The 23,388-nt window shown below is 41.8% G+C and overlaps 1 protein-coding gene across 5 annotated transcripts in view; it reads left to right on the top strand.

Moving 5' to 3' along the window:
• Positions 1-23,388, top strand: part of tjap1 (tight junction associated protein 1 (peripheral)) — a 119,896-nt gene that overhangs the window by 18,435 nt on the left and 78,073 nt on the right. The window contains exon 3 of one of the 5 annotated variants that reach the window (XM_052024274.1): positions 12,149-12,277. The exons of the other annotated variants lie outside the window; for them this stretch is intronic. The gene's annotated coding sequence lies outside the window, so the exon portion shown is untranslated. The remainder of the gene's footprint in view (positions 1-12,148; positions 12,278-23,388) is intronic. 5 annotated transcript variants of the gene reach the window in all.

Raw genomic sequence — 23,388 nt, 5'->3', positions numbered from 1 at the left:
GCTAGAGAGGGTGCAAAAAAGATTCACAAGAACATAACCGTGAATTGGAGAGCTGAAGAAGAGACTGGATAGGCTGGGCCTGTTCTTCCTGGAGAGTAGGAGGCTACGGGATGATCTTAGATGTTTATCAGATCATGAGTGGCACATATGGGGTGAATGGTCAGTCTTTTATCCCCCCAGGGTAGAGGAATCTAAAACTAGAGGCCATAGATTTGTGTGAGGAGAAAGATTTAAAGGGTACCCGAGGGACAAGTTTTTGCAAACTGAGGGTGCTGAGTATATGGAACAAGCTGCCAGAGGAAGTGGTAGAAGCGGGTACATTTACAATGTTTATAAGACATTTGGGTAGGTACATGGATAGGAAAGGTTTGGAGGGATGTGGGCCAAATGCAGGCAAATGGGACAACTTTGGTTGTCGACTTGGTCAGCATGGATGAGTTGGATGTTTCCCTGCTGTACATAACTCAATAAGGTCCAGAGCATACAAACAAAAGACTGCTCTAACGGGTCTGGGTGAGAAGAAATGGTTAGAAGACAAAAATGGCCATAATACAAAATAAATGTATAAAAATATGTAAAGACATTTAATGGAATTCACAACAGTGTAGAAGAATTAATAATGCAAGTAGATGTAAACTGATCTCATTGTCATTATGGAGAGATGGCTGCAGGGTGCCCAAGGCTGGGAGCTGAATATCCACAAATATTTGATTGTTAGGAAATGCAGACAAAAAGGAAAAGGTGGCGGCGGTATTAGTAGAGGGTGAAGTCACTGCAATAGTGAGAAGGGATATTAGCTCAGAACATCAAGATAGAATCAGTCTGAGTGGAGCTAACACCAAGAGGCAGGAAACATTGTTGGGAGTTGTCTGTGTGGCTCCAAACAAAAGTGGTAACAGTGCATCAAATAGTATATTAGAAACACAAAATATGGAGAAAGTCAGCAGGGATTTATGAAACATTAAAAAATATTTGATCACCCTTTTTTTGAAGGACATAACTGTAGAATGGATAAGGCAGAACAAGATGTTGTATGTTTCTATTTTTCACAAGGCTTTTGATAGTCTCAAGGTAAGCGTGCAAAGTTAAAGCATGTAAAATTGGAATAGCATGGATTGAAAATTGTTCTATGGATAGGAAACATTAGGCAATTAAGTGGGTAATTTTCAGGGTGGCAGGCTGTGACTAGTGGGTATTTCAGGCACCAGTGCTTTGTCCCCAGCTGCTCTCAGTTGGGAGAGGGAACTGAACATAATATTTTTGACTCTCCCATTGTGAAGCACAACTGGGTGAATTGTGAGGACTCCAAGGCTTCAGGATATAGACAAGTTGAGTAAGTGGGCAAATGCACAACAGATGCAGTGTAATGTGGATATAAGTGAAGCAGAGGAAAAAGTGTTATTTCAATAGTGATTCATTAGGAAACCTTTGTTCAAAGGGACTTGGTTGCCCTTGTACACCAGTCACTGAAAGCAAACGTGCAGGTGGAGCAAGCAATTAGGAAGGTAAATGGAATGTTGGCCTTCATTGTGACAGGTTTTCGAGTGCAGGGACAAAGATGGCTTCTACAGTCACACAGAGCCTTGGTCAGAAGAAAGGATGCACTTCTCATAGAATGAGTGTAACAAAAGTTCATTAGACTGAACTTATTAGACATATGAGGATGTTAGGTTCACTAGACTTATTTACTTGACTTTAGAAGAATGTGAGGGGATATCCTTAAAATACAAAATTCTGAGTAGATGAGGCAGACTGGATGCAGGAAGGATGTTTTTCTGATTGGGATGGGGAATCTAGAACTGGGGAGTTACTGTCTCGGGATATGGGGTAAAACATTTAGGACTGTGGTTAGGAGAAATTTCTTGATTTGGAAAATGGTGAACTCGTGGAATTTACTACTGCAGAAAGTTGTGGACTCCATGTTGCTGAATATATTTGAGATAGATTTCTAGGCACAAAAGGCATCGAGGGAGCTGGAACATAGTCCTTTAAGCCCATACCAACATTCATGGATGGCCCTAGAGCTCAATACTGAGTGGCTTCCTCCTGTTTACTATGCTTTTATGACCTGTAATTACTTGGTTTATCCCTTTCTCCTCCTAAGTATTGGTATAGATTTCACCGTCCTCTCATTCTGTCACTGATCCAGGAGGATTGAAAAATGATAGCCTCTGCAGTTTTCTCTCTCGCTGCTTTTAACAAAGGGATATAGTTCATTCAGACCTGGCAATTTATCCATTTTCAAAGATGGTCAATGTTGTAACATTTTCTATGTTTATCCTAGCCAGCACAGGCAACCCTTGTATTACGGGTGGTGGAGGATTGCCTTCCTCACTAACACTAAGCTGCATTATCCACACATTCTGTGTATCGAATTTTTTGGACATGGTTTGTGAATTCTGTAAGGGTGAATTTCCGTAACCCAAATGGCCGTAACGTGGGCTCGCTTGTATTTCACACTTGTCTATCTTGATTACATTGTTGTTGTGATCTTCACAGAAAATTTATCAAGATCCTTGTACCTTCTGCCTCAACACATTGGTTAGCATGATGTCTTAATATGCTGTATTTCTGTTATCTTCATGCAGTAGTAAACATCTATGATAGAAATGTTTAAGAGGCTCTTGGATAGGCACGTGAATGTGAAAAGAATGGAGGGATATGGACGTTGTGTAGACAAAGGGACTAGTTTAATTAGTTCAGCACAACATCTTGGGCTGAAGGGCCTGATCTATCTTTGGCAAACAGAAAAAATAAAAAATCCAATATTTTTTCCGTGTCCTTTGCTTCCCTAATTTCCCTTTAATTTCACTGTCACATAGTCTGTTCTTCCAGGAGCCTGCCCATAACATTTCCATCTTTAGCCGTGGTTCACTCTCAACCCTGGATGATGAGGGCATATAGACTTTGGCAGTCCCACCCTTTTTTCTTTACGGCCACATTTATCCTAAACCTTGGGAATCTCAAATTGATTAGCTTTAAAGAAGTTGCTTCTAGTCCACTTGCTCAATCACTTTTCATTTAGTCATGCAGGGTTTTGACCTGAAACATCGACAATTCCTTTCCTCCCACAGATGCAGCTCGACCTGCTGAGTTCTTCTAGCAGATTGTTGGTTGCTTCTGTGTAGTAAAGTTGGCCTTATGTATTTAGAACTTTGTTTTTAATTTAACTTTGCTCTTCATAAATTTAACTGAACTGTGATTATTTGTGTTCTTCACTAATGCTACTTCTGGCCACTCAACTTCATTCCCAAAACCTAAATCCAAAAATGCCCTACCACCTCTTCATGCCCACCCCCTTGACATGACTTGCTACATATTGGCCAGAAATGTTCTTCTGAATGCAGTTTAAGAATTCTTAGTCTACTATATATCTTTAATAATAGGGTAATTGAAGTTGGTGGTTATTACTGTGCTTGATCTTTGGAACTTTACAGAAATTTGCCAATACATTTGTTCTATCTCCCTTGGATGCCTATAGCACATCATAGAAACAGAAAATAGGAATAGGCCATTTCAAGCCTGTTCCACCATTCAATGTGATCATGGCTGATCATCCAAATGTATTGCCCTGCTCCTGCTTTCTCCATTATCCTTGGATCCCTTTAGCCCTGAGAACAATATCCAACTGCTTGAATGTATGTAGTGACTTAGCATCAGCTGCCTTGTGGTGGAGAGTTCCACAGGTTCACCACTCTCTGGGTGAAGAAATGCTTCTCATCTCAGTGCTGCATGGCTTACTCATTATGTTTAGACTGTGATGCCTGATCCTGGACCCTCCTGCTGTCGGGAGCATCTAGTCTGTCCAATCCTGTTAAAATTCTGTAGGTTTATGAGATCTCCTCTCATTCTTCTAAGCCTGAGAGAATGCAAACTAAATTAACCCATTCTCTCCATTTGTCAGGCTCCACCCCCCCTTCCCCCCCCCCCCCCCCACCACCACCAATCAGTCTGGTGAACCTTGGCTGCACTCCCTCATATTTCTCTAGCTCCAGCTGGCTATTGGGAGGCATATAGTATAACCCAATCATTGTGATTTCACCTTCCTGAGTTCTACCCATGTGGTCTTGTTGGCATAAATTTAGGATGAAATTCTACAGATGTTCAATTTATTTCATGTGGGTAGAGGAGCTACGTGGGGAGATCAGAGGTGCAAGAGCCATAGCATTATAATATGGAATTCCAGTTTCCCCAATATTAGCTGGGATAGCCTTCGTGTGAAAGGTTTGGTGAAATTTTAATTGCACATCCAGGAGAGTTTCTTGATCCAGTGCATATATTGTCCTAGCAGTATTAGCCTACTTTTGGGGGAATGTAGCCAGGCAAGCAGTTGAAATGTCTGCAGGAGAGTATTTGGTGATAGTGACCATGAATGTGAGTTTCAATGATGAAAAACACGATGATGCTGGAGGAATTCAGCAGGCCAGGCAGCATTTGTGGAGAACAGGCGGTCAATGTTTCGGGTCAGGACCCTTCTTCAGGACTGAAGATAGGAAAAGGGGAAGCCCAATATATAGGAGGGAAAAGCAGAGCAGTCATAGGTGGATAAGAGGGGAGATGGGTGGGCGCAAGGTGGTAATAGGTAGATGCAGATAAGAGATGGTGATAGGCAGGTGTAGGGGAGAGCAGATCCACTGTAGGATGGGTCAAAGTTAAGGAGGAAAAAAGGGGGTGAGGTAGAAAAAAAGAGGCTAGGAAAGGGAAGAGGCATGGTTGCATGTGGGGATTACTTAAAGTGGGAGAATTCAATGTTCATGCCATTAGGCTGCAAGGTTCCAAGATGGAAAATGAGGTGCTCTTCCTCCAGTTTGCACTTGGAATTCTCCTGGCAGTGTAGGAGGCTGAGGACTGACATATCTGTGACGGAGGGGGAGTTGAAGTAATTGGCAATGGGGAGATGCAGATCGTGGTTACGGATGGAGCATGGGTGTTCTGCAAAACGGTCACCTAGTCTACGTTTGGTCTTGCCAATGTAGAGGAGGCCACACTTGGAGCACCAAATGCAGTAGATGATATTAAGAGAGGTGCCAGTGAATCTGTCTCACCTGAAAGGACTGTTTGGGTCCCTAGATGGAGGGGATGTAGGTGGTGTAGCGGCAGCTGTTGCACCTATGGTGGGGGTGGTGGAAAGTTCCTGGGGTGGGTGGAAGGAGTGAACTAGGGAGTTGCAGAGAGAGTGGTCCCTGCAAAAGGTGGGGGGGTGGGGGTGGTGGAAGGTAGTTATGGAAAGGGATAGTGGTCTAGAAATTAAGGTTCTGAATTGGGGCAAGGTAAATTTCACTCTGTCTGTAAGCCAAAAGATGTGATGCTTCCTATTCAGATCCCATAATATATGAATATCCTATTTTAATGAAGACCAAATTGTTATCTTAAGTAGTTTTATTTTTTAAACAAAAAACAACTTTGTTATTGGTGTAGAACTGGAATTTTAGTTCTGTAAGCTGGTTGGAGTAGTTTGGATAATGGCCCATTCTCACTGTGGGTCATTCAGGAAACTTGCAGTATAATCAAATATAAGGTATGAATTTAATTTGTGACACATTTTGTATTCGCATGAAATATTTAAAGCTGTAGGGAGAGGCAAATCTGGGAGCAGTCTTGAAAATGTACTTTGCTCCAAGGAATGGCTTGTTGCTGTCGGGACTTCAATTTGAACCTTGGTACTTCTATAAAGCTGAAGAAAATTTGAACTGTACAGATTACAATAAAGATTTGATATTTCAGTTGACTCATTAATTTAGTCTAAATTTTAATACCTTATTAAAAATGTTAATCCAGTTGTTCATTTTGAGATTACTGCTTGTTTAAATAGGAATGTACTGATGACACTGGACATCATTCTCAGGATTTGAGAGCTGGAGTGGACTGAGATATGAATGTGACAGTATGTAGAAGGAAACAGGGCAATAGTTAACCCGTCAGCTACATGTTCTGACAAGGCACAAATTGTTTAAATTTAATTTTAAGAAATTCTTGCTTTTCCTTAGACTGATAATTTTCTCACTGGCCTGTATATGCCCTTTTCCTTCATGCTCCAAAAGATCATCAATGTGGAAGCACACAGGAAGACTACAAAACCCTAAAATATTTTGTATTGAAATCCAGCAGAGATTAGATACATTAACATTGGAGTTTGGACTTGAACTATGAACCTGTTTTTCTCAATGCTGACACGTGGTTCAGCATTTTCTATTTTTATTAAAGCTGTCCAATCTCCGTTGCCTTTGCTTTCAATGTACAGCTTTACTGGATTGCATTGGTGAGATAGGAACCTTAACATTTGAATGTATGAGGACAATCTCTTGTGCCTTGTCAGGTTTCAGTGGTAGATCACAGCTGTAACAATGCTGTCTTTAAAAAGTTACTTGTATTTTTACATGGGGATATATTTGTACAAATCTTACAACATTTAGCATTTAAAACGGGTAGTAATAAATTCCATTTGTTATTGTTGTGAAATATTGGTTTGATTTGGCTCAGTATTTGCTTTAATAGAAATTGTAAGTGTTTTTTCTCATGACCTTTTTGACACTGCAGGTGTTAATTCATAGTAGGTGTTGCTAGCACTGGTAATTTACTGTTAATATGTTGGCATACTGTTGTACAAATAGATACTCACATTTTAGCAGTTTTGTTGCATTAAATTGGTTGCCAGCATGTTTTCTCCTTTAATTCAGAATTGTGTAACATGGCATGAAGTTTCGGCTTGCCCCTTTCTGTTGTTCTCCACGTGATGAGTTGTGGGGTTCTATTTTTAAGGAACAGGAGAGCCTTATTAAACAGACCAAATGATTGTTTGTAGGAATCAAGTAAATTCTCAATCACTCCCATTGTTTGGGTTTTGCAAGACATGGATGCCAGATGTTGAATGTTGCCAGAAACCTGGAGCTGGTTGTTCATGATCACCATGTTGTGGGAGAGCTGAGGAAAGATATTAGGTGGAATTATTGCTTTTTTTTTCCAGCATTCAAAAGTGCTCAAGTGTCTGTAAAGTAGACTGCTTTGGATTTTTTTAAATTTTGTTATCTCTTGTCTCATTTTTGGTCCTTTTAATTTTTCTGGTTAAAGTGCATGTGTCAGATCACTTTTCCACAATGCTTTCTTTCCTTTTGGGTGTTGGATCCTGGCATGTGAATGCTTGAAATGTAACTGGATGATGAACTTGAGAGATTCACCTGTTTTTTAAAAAAAAAGTGAGACTCTCATCATTTGTTATTCATATCCTTCAAATGGATTGTTGAAGCAGAACAAAATTGAGAATGTCTCGCGTGCTTTATGTCAAAGTTGAACCCCCTTTGTTAGGGTGCTGCAGTGTAAGGGGCAGGGAAATGTCTGAGGTGCTCCATATGCCATGGGTGAACCCCTTTTGGTTGCTGCAGCATGGAGGATAGGAAGCATCTGGTGTAATTCATCTTGATTGAACACCTTGATTGGATTTCTATTGTAAAGCACAATGTCATTGCTCTTTTTAATGTGTGGGAACTTTTGAACATAACCCAAACAAGTCTCTCATTGCTTCACCCAGCGTCAATAAATGGAAGAAGTTTCTCATTAACAAAGGCAGGTCTCTTGAAAATCCAGAAAAATAAAACTTAAATTGGTCAATTAAGACCAAATACTTTTGTTAGTCTTTTAAGCAAGTACATAGTGTAGATTTACACTTTTGAAGGGGAGGTTGAATTGAAAATGAGCCCCCTCTGGTCTGCAGTGAGTTTTGTGCTTCTGCTCCAAGCACAGAATCTTCCTTTGATCCACTTTGTTTTATTAATGCAGCCAAGCTGAGCAATGAACATCATTCTTGATTTTGTATTTTGAGCTGTACTTGCGTGAGGAATTGAAACTTCAAGCAAATCCCCTAATCCAGTGTTTAAGATTGTTGCAGTCTGGGAACTTAGTTTCGTTCTTTGGTCTCTTGAGCAAATTCTTTTGTCTTGGAGGTATTCACTGAGGAAAACGTAGTGCAACAATGGGCAAATTATGTATTCTGAACACAATTTGTGAGAAATGAAGGGCCCATTGCATCTACTGAAGCATTCTTAAATGTAAGAGGCCCACTCTGGACTTCAATCTCATCCAGAGCATGTAAATAAAAATGATTTGTTATATTTTGATTTTCTGTTAGCATCAAACAGCAAAATTGAAATCATATTCCTCTACAGGAAAAAAATTAAAGCTGTGACTAACAAGGTTAAAAACGTCTTCAAAGGTGTTACCAAAGATCCAAACACCTTTCAGAATCAGGTTTATTATCACTGACACAGGTCGTAAAATTTGTTGTTTTGCAGCTGCAGTACAGTGCAAGACAAAGACATTAAAAATTACCATAAAGTGACAAAAATAAATAGTGCAAAGGAGGAATAACGAGGTAGTGTTCATGGACTGTTCAGAAATCTGGTGGAGGGGTAGAAGCTGTTCCTGAATCACTTGAGTGTGGGTCTTCAGGCTCCTGTACCTCCTCTCAGGTGGTAGTAATGTGAAGAGGGCATGTCCCGGATGGTGAGGGTCATTAATGATGAATGTTGCTGCCTTGAGGTATCGCTTCTTAAAGATGTCCTCTGGTGGGGAGGGTTGTGCCTATGATAGAGCTGGCTGAATCTACAACCCTCTGCAGCCTCTTGCGATCCTGAACATTGGAGCCTCCATACCACACAGTGATGCAACCAGTCAGAATGCTCTCCACTGTACATCTGTATAAATTTGCAAGAGTCTTTGGTGCTGTACCAAATCTCCTCAAACTCCTAACAAAGTAGAGCTGCTAGTGTGCTGCCTTCATGATTGCATCAATGTGTTGGGTCCAAGATGGATCCTCTGAGATGTTGATGCCCAGGAAATTGAAGCTGTCACCCTTTCCATTGTTAACCCTCTCAATGAAGACAGGTGTGTGTTCTTCCGATTTTCCCCTTCCTGAAGTCCACAGTTAATTCCTTGGTCTTGCTGACGTTGAGTGCGAGGTTGTTGTTGCAACACCACTCAACCAGCCAATCTATCTCACTCCTGTACGCTGCCTCATCACCATCTGAGATTCTGCCAACAACTGGTGTCATCAGCAAATTTATAGATGGCGTTTGAGCTGTGTCTAGCCACACAGTCATGAGTGTAGAGAGAGAGCAGTGGGCTAAGCACGCATTCTTGAAGTCCGCCTGTGATTGTCAGCGAGGAGGAGATGTTACTTACTGATCTGCACTGACTGTGGTCTATCAATGACTGAGTTGAGGATCCAGTTGCAGAGGGAGATGGAGACTAAGGTTTTGAAGCTTATTGATTAGTACTGAGGGGATGGTGGTGTTGAATGCTGAGCTGTAATCAATAAACAGCAGCCTGATGTATGTTTTGCGGTTGTCTAGGTGCTCCAAAGCTGAGTGGAGTCAGTGAGATGGTGTCGTCTGTAGGCCTATTGTGGTAGGCAAATTGCAGGGGGTCCAGGTCCTTGCTCAGGCAGGAGTTAATTCTAGTCATGACCAACCTCTCGAAGCACTTCATCACAGTAGATGTGAGTGCTATCGGGTGATGGTCATTGAGGCAGCTCACCCTGTTCTTCTTGGACACTGATGTGATTGTTGCCCTTTTGAAGCAGGTGGGAACCTCTGACGACAGCAGTGAGAGGTTGAAGATGTCCTTGAACACTCCAGCCAGTTGGTCAGCATAGATTTTCAGTAGTCTGCCAGGTACACCGTTGGGGCCTGACGCCTTGCAAGAGTTGACCCTCTTGAAGGATGTTCTGATGTTGGCCTCTGAGACATACCAGATGCTGTGGGGATTCGCACAGGTGTAGTGTTACTCTCCCTTTCAAAGTGTGCATAAAATGCATTGAGCTCATCAGGAAGTGAAGCATCACTGCCATTTACACTGTTAGGTTTTGCCTCATAGGAAGTAATGGCATGTAAACCCTGCTCCAGCTGTCATGCATCCGATTGTCTCTCTAACTTTTCATGGAATTGCCTTTTCGCTCTCGTGATGGCCTTCCGTAGGTCGTACATGGACTTCTTGTAGGCTTCTGGATCGCCAGTCTTGAATGTCACAGATCTAGCCCTCAGACTGCGAATCTCCTGGTTCATCCAGGGCTTCTGGTTTGGGAAAACGCGTATGTTATCGACAGCACACTTAATCCACATAGGTCCTGATGAAGTCAGTGATGGTCGTGGCATATTCATTCAGATCCGAAAATGAATACCTAAATATGGTCCAGTCCACCGATTCAAAGCAATCCTGTAAACGCTCCTCTGCCTCCCTTCACCATACTTTTCCACCAAGGAAGGACTAGTATGGTGGGTCATTGTTTCTCTCTTTATAGCATATGGCACTGCTGATAAGATCACAACTTATTGCCAATCCTTGACTATGTCTGAGAAGGTGGTAATGAGCTGCTTTTGTAAACCACTGCAGTCCTGTTGGTGAAGGTACTCCTAGAATATTGGGAGGGTGTTCCAGGATTTGTACCTAGCAACCATGAGCAAGGGTCAATATATTTGCAAGTCAGGGCTCTGTGTGACTTGAACCTGCAGATGAATAGTGTTCCCATGCTGCTTGGGCAGTATTATTGGAGTAACCTAGGTAAATCACTCCAGTGCAATATGTTCATGTTGGTGCCCTCATGCAATGGTGGTGGTGAGAATGAATATTTCAGGAGGACAGGGTGCTAATCTAGTGGACTGCTTTGTTCTTAATATACTTAATTGTGTGTGTCATTGGAGTTACAGTTGTACAGAAAAATGCTTCTGACTTGTGTATTGTAGATGGTGGACAGGATCTGGAGTGTCAGGATGTGTGTCATTGACCTTCAGATATCCAGCCTCTGATCCACTGTGGCCACAGTATTTGTGTGGCTGGATCAATTCAGTTTCTGATAGTGATCTCCACTATATTGATGGTAGGGAACTTGAGAATGGTAATCTGATTGAATATCGAGGGTAGGTGGGTGAGTCTTTTGTTGGAGACGGTCTTCACCGGGCACACTTGTGCCACAAATATTACTTCCACTTGTTAGCTCATTCCTGAATGTTGTGTAGGTCTAACAGTACACAGGCATAGACTGCTTCATTGGATGAAGAATGGACAATGGATTTGAATACTGGGCTGTCATTAGCTGACGGACACTGGAGGAAGGAATGCCATTGATAAAGATGGTTGGGCCTTGGAACTGAAACACTTAGAGGTCTATCATCCTAGCATCAGAACATCACTAACAACCACAGCCATCTTTTCTGTGAGGTATGATTTGCAGTTATTGGAGGTGTTTTGCCTTTGATGTCCATTAACTTCAGTTTTACCAGGGCTCCTGTTGCCATAGTTGATCAAATGCTGCCATGGTGTCAAGGGCAGTCTCGCCTCTCCTCCCCTCTGGAATTCAGCTCTTTAGTTCATGTGCAGGTTAAGTCTGTTACAAGGTCCGGGTTTGAGTGATTTTGGTGAAACTCAAATAAGGCATTAGTATGTTGTTGATGGTACCTTCTTTCACTTTGTAGATGATTGAGGTTGGGTAGTTATTAGCCAGATTGGATTTGACCCGATTTTTAGTGAACAGAATTTACAGGGCATAAAATATGAATGAATTAGCAACAAAAGAGGAATTGGTATGGTGTCAGTTGGAAGCAAAGATTACAAGCAAGGTAAGTTTAGAATGCAGAAATTTGGCGAATAAGGTTTGTGAGTCGCAAACAAAAATGGTCTGGTGACCTCCCAGAGAATGAGACTGGAGAAATGTTTATTAGATCAAGGAAATGACAGAGGAGTTGAACAGGTATTTTACTTCCTTCTTTACAGAAGAAAATACTATTGCAGCGCCAGCGACCCTGGGTTCAATTCTGGCCACTGTAAGGAGTTTGTACGTTCTCCCTGCATCTGCGTGGGTTTCATCTGGGTGCTCTGGTTTCCTTCCACATTCCAAAGACGTACAGGTTAGGAAATTGTGGGCACGCTATGTTGGCGCCAGAAGCAAGGCAACACTTGCGGGCTGCCCTAGAATATTTTACACAAAAGATGCATTTCACTGTGTTTTGATGTATGTGTGATTAACAAAGATATCTTATCTAATCGTGAATAATGCCAGACAGGAATTAACTACCATCACTGTCATTAGAGAGTTGGTATTGGGGAAAATAATAGAGCTAAATGTTGATAATTTCTATGGCCAAGAAGTCTTGTATCCTAGGATCCAAAAAGAAGTGGTGGCTGCATTTGTTGCAATCTTCCTAAGATCTTTTGATTCTGGAGAAGTACAAGAGGATGGGAAAGCTGCCAATGTGACACTCCCATTTGAAAAGAGGAAGCTGAAAAGCAGGTAACTGTGGGCCAATTAGCCCAACATCTGTTGGAAAAATGCTTGAAGCAATTATTTGGGAAGAAATACAGCATAGTTAGAAAACCATAATTGAATCAAGCAGATGAGATCAAACATGGCATTGTGAAAGGGAAATTGTGTCCGAAATGTAATAAATCTATTTCAACACTTCCACAGGATGCAGTTCAAATCTTGTTTAGCTTGAATGGAATCGCTGCTTTAATGAATGAATAGGTGCTGAGTGGGTGTTGACTGATTCCAATGAATGGGCACTGATGTTTGTTGCTAGCTGCACTGAAATGCATGATCCGCAGAAATGGAAAATACTTTTATTTCCATTTTATGAATGCCCATATAATAGGGAGTTAGTTACAGTCTATTTTAGTTGTCATCATCCTTTGGTAATCTTGTTAAATCCTGTCATTTACTTAGATTGCTAAACAGTTGGACTGAAGGCTGAGATGGAGCTCTGTATTGGTCTTGTATGAAAGCATGCAGACATGCTAACTGATCTGGGGCTGCTGTTTGTTCAGCAGATAAGGTTCCTAATTCTTGCTGTCAAGAGGTGAATGCTGACATTCTTTGCAGTTCTTGATCAGATTAATTTTCAGGGTTAAACTTTTTTTCTTGGCTCAAAGAGATTTGTAAGGATGTTTCAATTAAAGTACCTTTTGGATCTCCTTTACAGGACTTCTGAAAACTTACAAAGCAGAATCTCCCATCAAAGTGATAACTGAGATTATTTTCTCTCAGTGTCGTTAATAGCAGGCACTAGGTATACTAACTGCGGATAGTATTTGCCTTAGTAAGAGGTTAACTGTCCTGATAACATGCAGGACCCAAATCATGGGCAAAGGAGCTGTTCAAAATTGCTCTAAAACTAGAAATCTTCACCTTTTGACCAGTTGATGCATCACAAAAGTGAGAATGTGCTACTCTGATGCAAATAATAGTATCTTTCTCCCAAAACACCCTATTGGGTTTAATTGGATGCAGTAGCTGCTCAGTTTGTCAGCTGTTTTGTGCATTTAGTATAGTTTGTGGTTGAGATTTAGGCTGAGAATGTGTACAGGAAGTGTAGAGCCAAATGTCCTTTCCACATTTTCTGGGCTTCCACTGCACATCTCTGTCATTGAAGGGTTGAGCTGTACCCGCTGTGATGAGTTAGTAGAGGACCCTTTTATTTTGTACATAGTCACAGAATTATACAGACCAGAAATGGGCCCTTGGTCCCATGATGTGTATGGCAAACATCAAGTACCCGTGTATAATCAATCACTTTTTCCAGCACTTGGTCCATAGCCTCTTATGCCTCGGCAATTCAACTGCTCACTTAAATGTTGTGAGAGTCTCTGCCTTCACCACCCCCTCAGGCAGTGCCTTCTAGATTACAACCACCCTCTGAGAGTGGAAGATAGGTATGTGGGATCTTTTTATCGTAGGGTAGCTGTTGTACATTAACTACAATATAGTTTTGATTAAAGGAATGTCTTGGTCCCATGGCAAGGGGTCCAAGGTGACTGGAAACCAGAATCTGTTAGTTATCTTGCAGCTATGGACTCTCCTCCTATCTGCAAAACCTCTTCACCATCAAGGCATAGGTCAGGTTGTGATTCAATATTTTCCAGTTGCCTGGATGAGCACTCATCCAGGTCAAGGTGGCCAACTTGTTTGGGACCCTACCAATCATCCTAAACATTGATTTCCTCCACCACTGGCACATAGTGGCTGTAGTGTGTACCATCTACAAAATACATGGCAGTTACTTGCCTAGACTATTCAGACTGCACCCCTCAAACCTGTGGTGTCTGCTACCAAGAAGGTGAAGGGCAGCAGGTGCATGGGAACACCAGTTTCCCTTCAAGTTGCATGCTGTCCTATTTAGGAAATCTCACTATCATCATTGTGAGACTGAATCCTGGAACTCCCTACCCGGTAGCACTGTGAGAGCAGCTTCATCAGAATGACTGCAATGTTGCAAGAAAGCTTTTCCCCACAACTTTCTCAAAGACAATTAGGGATGGGCAGTAAATGCCAGCTTTACAGTGATGTCCAGATCCCAAAAAAAGGAATTTAAAAAAAGGACTTAATCAGAATTCAAATAGTTTTGAATGAGCAGTGGACATGACCTGTAACTGTTGTTGTCCTCCCCCAGTATGCTGTTGGTGAAGCCAGTGCCTTCTGCTCACGCAGTGGTAGCTCTGAGAATGAGTGAAAACTTAGATCCTGAATGCACTCTTTTCAGAGAAGTGCCTGCTTACTGATGGAGTTCTGCTGATAATATCCTTGCTGCTGAACAAGTAGAACCAGTGTAGTAGGAGAGCACTTCTGAGGTGGTGATAATCAATTAAATTTGGCATGGTTATGGAGAAGGATAACAGTAAAATAAAAGTAAAGGTTCTAAAGTGGTGGTGGGAGGAGTGTGGTGGTTGGGGGCTTATTGCCAAATGTGCTCCAGGATGTTGGCTTAAATCCTATAACTCAAGGCACTCAGTCATTGACAGCAGCAAAATTAATACCACCATAATCTGCAATTGCATGAGGAAACAGATCCTTCCATTCCTGCTGAGAGAACAATGCTGGTCCTTTGAGATGGTAAAAGGGCAAGCTGGGAGCGGCACCAAGCATATTTTGGGATGATCCAAAAACCTCTGAGGCTGCCTGTCTGGTTAATGCCTACTGAACACCAAAGGCTCTCTTCCATCACTTATGTTTTGCCTTTGACTTCTTTTAGTAAGTCTTGCTTTTCTCATGCTTATGCAAATATGAAATACAAGGGTTCCATCATCAATTCATTTGATGCATTATTGTAAACATCCCATCAAGCTGTAGATTCATCATAGAAATAATCCATACAGAGCAAGTTGGGTGTAATACAGAATTAGCTGTGGTTATAGACAATTCTAAGCAGTCTTAATTAAGAGTGCTTGTATATAATTGATGTGCGGCTCAAAGATTGAGTTCCACACACAAAATCAAATGAGAACAATATGGTGGTGACTGAGACTTCAGAATATTTGATGTTCAGTATTCCTGACCGTAAGGTATTTAGGAACAATATGAAAGGAAGAGTCTTGGTAACAATTTTTATTAAGGGAGATACTAAAAATACTGAATGACTTGAGGCACAAAAGACTTGAGGATATTTGCTTGGAGTTTTGAATTTGCTTTTGGGAAATGAAGCTGAGCACTTAGAACCAATGCAGTTGGAGAGCACTTTAGAGGTGGTGATAATTCAGTTAGATATAGCATAGTTATGGAGAAGGACCAAAATAAAATGAGAGTGAAGGTTCTAAATTGGTGGGGGTTTATTGTTAAATGAACTCCAGACTGTTGGACAAAATCCTGTTGCACAGGGCTCTGTGGTTTATTCATTTTAATCTCTGCTGGCCTCAGTCAAACAAAAATACTGATGACTGCTGGTAGGAAGTCAAGCTGTGTGGATGTAGAATGAAGACCAGACTAAACTCAACTGAAATCACTCGAGCAGCTTGCTGGAGTGGTTTCTTGGTTAAGTCTTTGCCTTTTGAGCTTGTGGAAAAATGTGAAGGGGTCAATAGAATCTAACTTTGGGTTTGTATTTTGACCTATAAAAATCCTCTACCCCTCCCATATCCCTGTAATTCATTAGGATTCCTTTCACCATTGGCTCTTCAACTAAGTGCACAGTTGCTTAGTTTATGCTTGTGTATGGAAATTTAATTTGATCTACTGCAGCTGAGTTGTGCGAATGTGCAGCCCAAAGGCTGTTTTGATAACCAAGATTATTGAATTGGTCCTGTGATTGTAATTTGTTCCTCTTCTCCAGCTAGATTGTTTGAGAGTTGTTCTTGCCTTGCTGAGCACCTGATCTGGTTGGGGTCAGGGGGAAGGAAAGAATACAGTGCTTATTGATCTAGTCTAGCCAGCCTGTCAGATGAGCTGTAGCAATGTGCTTACCAGCTGGAGGAGGCACTGAAAATTATATGATGGATATTCTTAAAAATGGAGAAGAGACATTGTTCACTCTGCAGTGTGGACAGTGCAATGACAGTCCACTCTTCTGCTCTGCTTCCTTGCATTATAAACTTTCTGTAACAGACAGCTGCACACTTCTGTGCTGTGTATGTGATCTGACAGTGTATTAAATTCTAATACCAATCTGTGCATTAGCCATTGAGTTGTCCAGCACCAAAACAGACCCTTCAGCCCACTATGTCCCTGTGACTTTTTTTTTCTCCCCCCCCCCCCCAAATCTATGCTAATCTCATTTGCCTTTATTACATCTGTTTTCTTCTATGCCTTGCCTATTTAAGCGTCTGCCTAAGTATGTCCTAAATAGTGATTTGTATCCAACAACTCCACCATTCTGGCAGTGAGTTCCAGATATCAACCACCGGGTAAAAACAAAATTCTCCTCAACTTTCACTTTAACCCTATGCCCTCTTTTTTTTTGAGATGCTTACATTGGGGGTGAGGGGTGGGGGGCAGGCTAGGGAGTAAAAGAGTTGCAGAGCAAACTTGCCTGAAGCCAGAATATTGTATTCAATGTGTAAGTAGCTGTTTGACTTGGTCTTTCAGAACCGTTTCTTGCTGGAAAATAATAAGGAGCTGTGTGTTTCCTGGCAGGTGATGCACTATTTTATTTGCTACCTTCAGTGGCAAAAATTGATTTTTTCGTGCTGCAGGGTATTGCTCTGAGTGGTCTAACCTGACGCAAGTATTTAAGGGGTACTATTGCTTTCTTGTTATTTAGTAGGTTCTGTGCATTTTAATAACAAGTGGATATGTTCAGTTTGTGTTTTTTCTTAACTTTGTGAAATTTAATCCCATTTCTAAAAGAAATTGGGTTTGCAGCAGGAAATATTTCTTGCTCCAGCTATCATTCAAGTGAATCTGCTCTGGCATACCATAGGTATGATGAGCCAGAGTAGACTGTAAGGCCCTAAAGGCTGCTCAATAAGATAAAGGCTGATTTGATGATTGGCATTGACTCCATTTTTCCTTTTTGATGTCTGTTGCCCTTGATTTTCTTATAGCCCAAATGTCTGTCTCTCTCAGCCCTGACTATACTTAATGAGACAGCATCCTGGCTCTATTTTTCAAAAATTCTCAACTGCCTGAGAGAGAGAATTCTTGTCATCTCAGTTGTGAAACTGATATCTGTTTATTCTGAATCTCTGGCATTGGTTCTGGATTATCCTAGTTGAGGAAGTGATCTTGAGAGTTTTTGTGTGGCATTCGTAATAACAGTAGTTATTAAATGTCCCATGGCACTGAATTCCTGTTGGAGTCTGTCTGTATTCAATTACCACTGATCCACTTTTATGGCCTGCTGTTTTGGATTGAGTTTTAGATTTTCTAACTACAGTCTGCTGTTCCCCATGTCCGTCACTGGTGACTGTTTCTATCCGATGATCGTTCTAATAAAGAATGGCAAAAACTTCAAAAGATCTCATTGCTGACAAAATTGGTTGTTTTGGCTGTAGTATATTTTAATAGACGTTTATCTGCAGCTTTCCTGTTTTTTTTTCTTGTAACATGTACAGTAACAAACATTGTTCCTGTTTCTTAACTTAAAAACCCCAGTCGCCAAATATTGGAATCTGACAAATTTTGCTGTGACACTGCATAGGATAAGTTGGTAGTTTTGGGATACAGTGATGTAGAGACTGCTCGAGCAAAAATACAGGTCAGAAATGTGTGCTGAATTTATATTTTCCCTTATTAATTGGGGTTCCATTTGCCTCATTTGGGATAATACTTATCTGAAATCCAAGATAGTCTTTTCCAAGGTTGAGTTTCCTGTGGGTTAGTTGTGAAGATAGAAACATGATTCTCACATTTATTTCATATAGACAGCTGGGTCAGAATTTTAATGACTTTGGCATTCTTGACAGTTTAGACACATCTCTTGATTGTGCCTATGATGGTTTAATGGCTTTACCAGATTTTGATGTATAGCACAATGGTTTAAAGCACCAATGGCTCAGCTTAGTTCTTTATCCATTAGCAAAGCCCATCCTGTATTTTTCAACTTGAACGCTCTTTTGTATTCTTTCTCTAACTGCTCAGCTCTTAATTTTTTCTCTTGCTGTCCCCTAATGACCCATTGACCTGATGACCACTACAATTTACCTCCACAGCAGTCCTAGCCTCTCCCCCATCAAAGATATTACCTTTGTCCTATGCACCTCTCCCCAACCCCTCTAACTTAAAACTAACTTGTTTTTGATTCCTTCCCAACTCTGCTGAAAGGTCTCTGAGACATTAACTGTTTCTCTTTCTGCAGATTCAACCTGGCCTGCTGAGTATTTCTAGTATTTTCTGTTCTTATTTCATCTCTGCTTTTCCAGTTCCATTGTAGTTCCAATTCTTGGGCACTGAATACGTGAGAATAAATCCAGCATGTCCAGTCTCTCTATTCCCTGCCATTTACTGTTAGTACGATGTCCCAAAATGCATTACCTGCCTTGTCTGGATTAAATTCCATCAGCCACTGTTCTGCCCATTTGATGGGACATGTTATCAAGTCACTTTAAACAGAACAGTACAGCACAGGAACAGGCCCTTCGGCCCACCATGACGTCGATCTCAACTAATCCCATCTGCCTGCACATGATCTTTGTTTTTCCATTCCCTGCCTGATCATGTGTCTAAATGCCTCAAACATCGCTAGTGTATTTGCTTCTACCATCACCCCTGGCAGCATGTTCCAGGCACCTACCACTGTGTAAAGAAAGTTACCTTGCACATCTTTAACCTTTCACCCTCTCACCTTAATCCCATGCCCTCTAGTATTTGACATTTCCACCCTTGCTGGTGGTTGGGGAGGGTGTGTGTGGGGTAAAGCTCTATCTACCATATCTATGCTTGTCATAATTTTGTACTTTTATCAGGTCACCCCTCAGTCTCCACTCCAGAGAAAATGATCCAGGTTTGACCAATGTTTCCTTCAAGCTAGTCCAGACAACATTCTGTATTCTTCTGCACCCTCTCCAAAGCCTCCATTTCCCTCCTGTAATGTGGTGACTAGAACAGCACATGATACTTCAAATGTGGCCTAACTAAAGTTTTATACAGTTGTAACATGACCTCCTGATTTTTATACTCATGCCCCGACCAATGAAGGCAAGCACGCCATACACTTTCTTTAGATAGAGCCTGCTGGCATGGTGTCATGACGACAACCTCATCCTCCCTCAATGTCAACAAAAGAGATGGTAATTGACTTCAGGGCAGAGTACACACCCCTGTCTGTATCAATGGCGCTGAGGTGGAGATGGTTGAGAGCTTCAAGTCATAGTATTTGATGGGCAGGCACAGTGGTATAGTGGTTAGCATAATGCTTTACAGCACTAGCAACCCGGGTTCAATTCCTGCTATCTGTAAGGAGTTTGTACGTTCTCCCTGTGTCTGCATGGGTTTTCTCCAGGTGCTCCAGTTTTCTCCCACATTCCAAAGATGTACAGGTTAGGAAGTTGTGGGCATGCTATGTTGGCGCTGGAAGCATGGCGACACTTGCAGGCTGCCCCCAGAACACTACGCAAAAAATGCATTTTGCTGTGTTTTGATGTACATATGACTAATAAAGATCTTAAAGTCCCTCTGTGTAAATATGATAAACATCTTGTATTGGTCCAGCCATGTGGAGGCTATGGCCAAGAAAGCACATCAATACCTCTACTTCCTCTAGAAGGCTAAGGAAATTTAGCTTGTCCCTGATGACCCTCACCATAGAAAACATGCTATTCAGATACATCACAGCTTGGTATGTCAGCTGCTGTGCCCAAGACTGCAAGAATTTTCAGACAGTTGTGAATACAGCCCACTCTCACAGCTCATGAAAGCTAGCCTCCTCTCCATTGAGTCTCTCTATACTTACCACTGCCTTGGGAGAGCAGCCAACATAATCAAGGACCTTCGTGCGCTGGTCATTTTTCTCTTTCCTTCCCCTCCCCCCCCAATCCCATTGGGCAGAAGATACAATAGCTTGAGAACATGTACCACCACTATTATAAGACTCTTGAACAGATCTCTTATACAATAAAGAAGAACTCTTGATCTCAGACTACCTCATTATGGCCCCTGTATTTTATTTGTCTACCTGCACTGCACTTTGTCTATAACTGCAAAACTATATTCTGCTTTTTTTTTTCCTTTTGCACTACCTCAATGTACTTGTGCTTTTCACTGTATCTCAGTACATGTGACAATAATAAACCAGTTATATCTTGTTGCCACTTTCGGGGAGCTATGAACTTACAGCTCAAGATCCCTCTCTACATCAATGTACCGAAGGATGTTGCCATTTACTCTATACTTTCCTTTTGCACATGACCTCCAAAAATGCAACATCTTGTCCTTGTCCAGAATAAACCTCATCTGCCATTTCTCTGCCCAAATTTCCAACTGATCTATATCCTGCTATATCATTTGATGACCTTAGTTACTCCACAACTCTACCAATTGTTATACTGTCTGCAAACTTGCCAATCAGACCACCATACATTTTCCTTGGTCCCAGCACTGATCCTTGAGGAAACCACTGGTCATGACCTCCAGTCAGAGGTGCATCCCTCCACCTTTGTCTTCAATGAGCAAGCCAATTTTGTATCCAACTTGCTGTGGATCCCAGGTGCCTTAATCTTCTGGACCAGCGTATCATGAGGGCCCTTGATAAATGCTTTACTAGAGATTACATAGCCAACATTTCACTGCCCTATAATCAATCATCTGTTGTCTCCTCAAAAAAAAAAATTCAACCAAATTTGAGGCAAGACCTCCCACACACAAACCATGCTGACTATCCCTGATAAGTTCATGCTTTTCCAAGGGCGAGTAAATCCTGTCCTTAAGAAACTTTAATAATTTCCTGTCCACTGATGTCAGCCTATAATTTCCTGGTTTAAACATTGGCTGTACCCTAGTGCTCTCAGACATCATCTATGGCTAAAAGGGTCTCTACCGAGGCCCCATCAATCTTCTTCCTTGCCTCCCTCGGTATTCTGATAGATTCCATTGGGCCCTGGAGTCTTGTGCACTTTAATGTTTCTCAATGCACGTAACACCACCACCTTCTTAATATCGACATCCCGTAGAATATCAACATGCCCCTCCTGAATCTCACCATCATCCTTGTCCAGGTGACTACTGACCTCACCCACTTCCTCTCGCTCCATGCATAAATTGCCTCCATTGTCCTTGAGTGGACCTACCCTTTCACTAACTACCCTGTTGCTCCTCATAGACACACAAAATGCCCTGGGATTCTCCTTAATCCTACTTGCCAAAGGCATCTCATGGCCCCTTTTAGCCTTCCTGATTCATGCTCTGCCTGATTTTTGGCTTTCTAAACCTCATTTATGTGTTGCCGCAGAATTTTCTCAGGATGGTGTCCTTGAGTACAATTGTGCTGAACCAATGACCTTCCTTTCATTAGAAGGTCAGAATTCCCCAATTTTCTATAAGGGTAGCAGACACATGAAGCACCTGCAAGTTTCCCTTCATGTGGCACACTATACAACTTGATGTTATTTCCTTCTATCTTGTCTGTGGTCTGTTGTCTAAATTGGGCCTGCAGCAGTTGTGAGTGATCTAACGTCAGGAATGAACCTACTTGGATCTTGTACTCATCGATATGCCTGTGATAGGTACACCTGTCCCTGATGGCATTGTGTCCCTTCTTCACACCAATGACGTTCTTCATTCTACTGCGTGGCACTTTATGTGTGCTAAATGAAATGGACCCAGCTGAAAACTGGTTATCCATCAGTAGCAATAGAAGTCTGTAACCTCATGGCCTGACATGTCCCACATATCCATTACTTTCAAGCTAGGAAATCAACTGTGGCTCAATGAGGAGTCCTCAAGGATATGCCTCGGGTAGCACAAGGTACATCTAAAACTGAGGTGTTAACTTTGTAACACTGTAAAACCTGTGCTCAACAGCATGCAATAGACAAGGTTAAGCAACCTTGCAACCAACAGATCAGATCAAAAGTCCTACTAGTCACAGATAATTAAATAGCTGATGGGAGGAGGTGGCTTCAACAACATCCCTGACCTCAAAAATGTTGTTTCCTAGCATTCAGTACCATGTTCAGCCAGAAGTACCAAGTAGATGATCCATCTTGGCCTCCTCCTGAAATCCCCACCATCACAGATCACAGAAGCCAATTAGATTCACTTGTGTGATATCAAAAAAAATCCAAGAGCTCTTCAAGCTGTGGGACCAGACAAAATCCCAGCTGTATTGCTGAAGACCTGAGTTCCAGAATTAGCTGTGACTCCAGCCAAGCTCTTCCAGTATATTTACAATGGGTATCTAACTGACAACTTGGAAATATGCCCAGCTATGTCCTCTTAACAAAAAGCAGGACAAATGTAATCTGGCTAACGACAACCAGATCAATCTACTCTCAATCATCATCAAAGTGATGGAAGCTGTTGTTGACGGTGTTATCAAGTGGCACTTATTCACTAATCACCTACTTGCAGATGTTGAGTTTGGGTTTTTCTTGGACCACTCCAGACCTCATCACAGCCGTGGTCCAAAGCTGAATTCCAGAAAAGAGAGTGACTACCCTTGATATATGGGGCAAAGTAACAGGCCCTTCAGCCCACAATGTCTTGGTCAACCATGATGACAAATTAAACCTGTCTGCCTGCACGTGATCTATATCCCATCATCCCCTGCCTGTTTGTGTGTCTGCTTCCACCACTTCCTCTGGTAATGCATTCCGGGCACCTAGCACTCTCTGTGTAAGAGGAAAAAAACTTTCCTCATAAATCTCCTTTACTCTTTTCCCCTCTCACCATAAAGCTATGCCCTCCTAATATTTGACATTTCCTCCTTGGGTAAAGGACTGATTACCTACTCTATCTATGGCTCTCATAATTTTATATATTTCTATCTGGTCACCTCTTGGCCTCTGTTCTAGAAAAAACAATCCAAGTTTGTCCAACCTTGTAGCTGATGCTCTTCAGTCCTGGCAGCATCCTGGTGAACCTCTTCTGCACCCTCTCCAAAGCCTCCACATCCTTCCTGTAATGCAACAACCAGAACTGCACACAATACTCCAAATATGGCCTAACCAAAGTTTTGTACAGCTGCAACATGACTTCCTGAC

This window comes from Pristis pectinata, chromosome 10, assembly GCF_009764475.1.
Source record: "Pristis pectinata isolate sPriPec2 chromosome 10, sPriPec2.1.pri, whole genome shotgun sequence".
In the NCBI taxonomy this organism is placed as follows: domain Eukaryota; kingdom Metazoa; phylum Chordata; class Chondrichthyes; order Rhinopristiformes; family Pristidae; genus Pristis; species Pristis pectinata.
Note: the sequence above shows the minus strand (reverse complement) of the source record. Positions and strands in the feature narration are given on the sequence as shown.